The sequence below is a fragment of the Elaeis guineensis genome, chromosome 9 (assembly GCF_000442705.2).
Source record: "Elaeis guineensis isolate ETL-2024a chromosome 9, EG11, whole genome shotgun sequence".
NCBI lineage: Eukaryota > Viridiplantae > Streptophyta > Magnoliopsida > Arecales > Arecaceae > Elaeis > Elaeis guineensis.
The window spans coordinates 4,729,106-4,732,961 of NC_026001.2; positions in this window are offsets into that span (position 1 = coordinate 4,729,106).

Genomic DNA, 3,856 nt, shown 5'->3' on the forward strand with positions numbered 1-3,856 from the left:
CGCCGACATATTCGCTTGGTCGGCAGCAGATAGTCGGGTCCCCCGGAGACAATAACGCACCAACTCAACATCGACCCACGATGAGGCCGGTGAGGCAGAAGAAAAGATCTTTTGCTCCTGAAAGACAGAAGGCCATCGACGAAGAAGATGGACAAGCTACTCGAGGCGGGCTTCATCAGAGAAACTACATATCCCGATTGGCTCGCCAATGTTGTCATGGTGAAGAAAGCCAACGGAAAGTGGAGGATTTGCATCGACTACACCGACTTGAATTGGACTGTCCGAAGGACAGCTTTCCACTTCCAAAGATCGACCAGCTGGTGGATGCGACGTCCGGTTATCGACTGCTCAGCTTCATGGATGCCTTCATCGGGTACAATCAGATCTGGATGCGTCCGAATGAGGAGCACACTGCTTCGTGACCCCAAGGGCCTCTACTGCTACAGTGATGCCCTTCGGGTGAAGAACGCTGGAGCTACCTACCAACGACTCATCAATAAGGTCTTTAAAGATCAGATCGGGCGCAACATGGAAGTATATGTGGACGACATGCTGGTGAAGAGTGCACGGACTGCGGACCATGTTCGAGATCTCGAAGAAGCTTTCTGCACTCTACGACAACACTGAATGAAGCTGAATCTGACTAGTGCGCTTTTGGAGTGACCTCGAAAAGTTTCTCGGGTTCCTCGTTTCTCAGCGTGGAATCGAGGCCAACCCCGAGAAAATCAAAGCAATCATCGACATGCGGCACCCGAACACCAAGAAGGAAGTCCAGCAGTTGAATGGGAAGATCATCGCCCTCAGTCGGTTCATCTCTCGGTCGGCTGAACGATGCCTCCCGTTCTTTAAGACCCTGAGGCAGGTGAATGGCTTCTCTTAATCGGACGAGTGCCGACGGGCCTTCAAGATTTGAAGGAGTACCTGGCATTCTCCGCCACTGCTTGTGAAGCGGAGGACGGAGAGATGCTGTACCTCTATTTGGCCACTTCCCCGAGGCGGTTAGTTCGGTGGTCGTCAGAGAGAACGAGAGCCGAGTTCATCAACCTATATACATACCAGCAAAGTGCTCCGCGGCGCTGAAGCTCGATATACGGAGACAGAAAATATTTTCGCCCTGACATCGTCTCCGCACAACGACTCCGCCCATACTTCCAGGCGCATGCCATTGTGGTCTCACCAACCAGCCCCTGAGGGCGATATTGCCGACCTGACACATCGGGACGACTGACAAAGTGGGCGATGAAGCTCAGCGAGTTCGACATACAGTACCGACCGCGACCTGCCTTAAAGGCCCAGGTCCTGGCCGACTTCATCGCGGAATGCCCGACGACCGACCAAGGGTCGGAAGGCGAGAACCCCGGAGGTGCTGCGGTCTCTGAGCCTGACCCGGTGTCCACCTGGGTACTGCACATCGACGGAGCTTCAAACGCTCAGGGAGCGGGGCCGGGGGGTTCCTGCTCACCAATTCGGAAGGGGTAGTCACTGAGTACGCCCTCCGATTCGACTTCAAAGCCTCCAACAATCAGGCCGAGTATGAAGCGCTCCTCGCCGCTTGAGGATGGTGAAGGAACTCGGGATCGACAGCCTCCGGTATTCTCCGATTCTCAGCTAATCGTGGGGCAGATCAAAGGCGAATTCGAGGCACGGGATCCGACTATGGCACAATATCTTCAGAAAGTAAAGGATCTTGTGGCACACCTCGGATACTTCGAGATCTCTCATATCCCCAGGTCGGAGAACGCCCGGGCCGATGCACTCTCTAGGCTGACGACCTCGTTTCGACTCCTTGGGCCGGACGTTCGTGGAGAATCTCGAGCAGTCGAGCATCGACAAGGTCGAAGAGGTGCTACAACTGACGGCCGAACCAAGCTGGATGGATCCGATTGTTCGGTACCTGACCGACGGGATCAGCCCTGAAGATCCCACGAGGCCAGGCGGCTCCGATGGTCGGCCTCCCAATATGTGATATGGACGGCCGACTCTACAAAAGGTCGTTCTCTCTTCCCTTGCTCAGGTGCTTGGGACCGACCGACAGACTACGCACTCAGAGAAGTGCACGAAGGGATCTGCGGGAGTCACTTGGGGGGTAAATCCTTGGCCTACAAGGTCCTGCGGCAGGGTTACTACTGGCCCACCATGAGGAAGGATGCGGCTGAGTTGGTCCGGAAAGTGCGAACCATGCCAGAAGTATGCCAACGTACAACACCGACCAGCCAGCCAAATCACTCCTATTGTCGCCCCATGGCCCTTCGCTCAATGGGGGGTCGACATTCTCGGTCCTTTCCCTCCGGCATCGGGCCAAAGAAGTTCATAGTCGTTACCATCGACTACTTCACCAAGTGGGTGGAGGCCGAGCCCTGGCGCAGATTACGAGCGGAAGATGGAGGACTTCGTTCAGAAGTCCATCATCTTCAGGTTCGGATTGCCGCATACCATTATCACCGACAATGGACGACAGTTCGACAACCAGGACTTCAGAGACTTCTGCGCGAGGTTTCACATCACGCACCGACTGACTTCGTCGGGCACCCACAGTCCAATGGCGAAGTCGAGGTGACCAACCGGACTATACTACACGGGCTCAAAACCCGACTGAATGAAGCCAAAGGCCTCTGGGTCGACGAGTTGAACTCCGTTCCTGTGGGCTTACCGAACGACCCCCGGTTCCGACCGGAGAGTCGCCTTTCAGTTTGGCCTATGGGACGGAGGCAATGATACCACTCGAGGTCGGGCTGCCATCAACTAGGGTCGAGCAGTATCAAGAGCCGAACAACTCTGATTGCCGGAGAGCCGACCTAGACCTCCTCTCCGAACTACGAGAGGCTCAACTCGCATGGCTTCATACCGACAGAAAGTAGCCCGATATTACAACGCCAAGGTCAGGCCAAAGCTCTTCAGGCCTGGGGACCTAGTCCTAAGAAAGGCAGAAGTCTCGAAGCCTAGACCAAGGGAAGCTAGCTCCGAATTGGGAAGGGCCCTACATGGTAGCAGACACCTACGGGCCAAGGGCTTACCGACTGGAAACTCTGGAAGGGAAACCCATTCCTCCGGACCTGGAATGCTGACAACCTGAAGTTGTATCACCAATGAACTTTGTACCTGTTCATTCGGAATACAAATCCAGTTGCAAATTTTGGAGTCTCAACTCTTCGACTGATGATCGGCGCTCGCCAAGAAGGACGAGTCCCGATGTCCTGACTCGGACTTGATGTCCACACGGAGCTGACGCCCGATCGCCGATGATGTATCGGACGCTCACAAGGGCCGAACCGTCCATGACAACGGGAGTTACACTCCTTCTACGGTCGAACTTTCGGGCCAAACGATCGGCTAACTCGCCGACTCAGCCCCGACCAAAGAAAAGCGAGACGCTGGCGCGACCGCATCGCGTCCGCAAACCGACCGAGCTACGGCGGTCGAAGGATATTCGGCTTACCACCGTCTATCACATGACGTGACCACTGTCGCGTTCACGGCTATCCGATCGAGCTACGGTCGGTCGAAGGATATTCGGCTTACCACCGTCTATCGTGTGGCGCGGCGTAAGTCCCAATGTAAGGGTATCGGGATCGACTTATGATCGCTTCCCCCGACTGGATGCGCCGGACGACATCCGACTGAATGCGTCGAAAGATATCCGACTGTCAAGTCTTATCCCGACAGTCAGTCGGCTTTCGACTCAACAAATATGACGACTCACAACGCGGCGAAGGACGCCCGACTTAAGCCTCGACCGTCGGAAGCCGACCTAAGTCGGGACTTGCTCTGCCTTCATGGCGGCACACATTATCGAACTCCTAACTGATCTATCGGGCTAGCGACTTATGTGTTCAAATGCATTCCACACACATAAAAA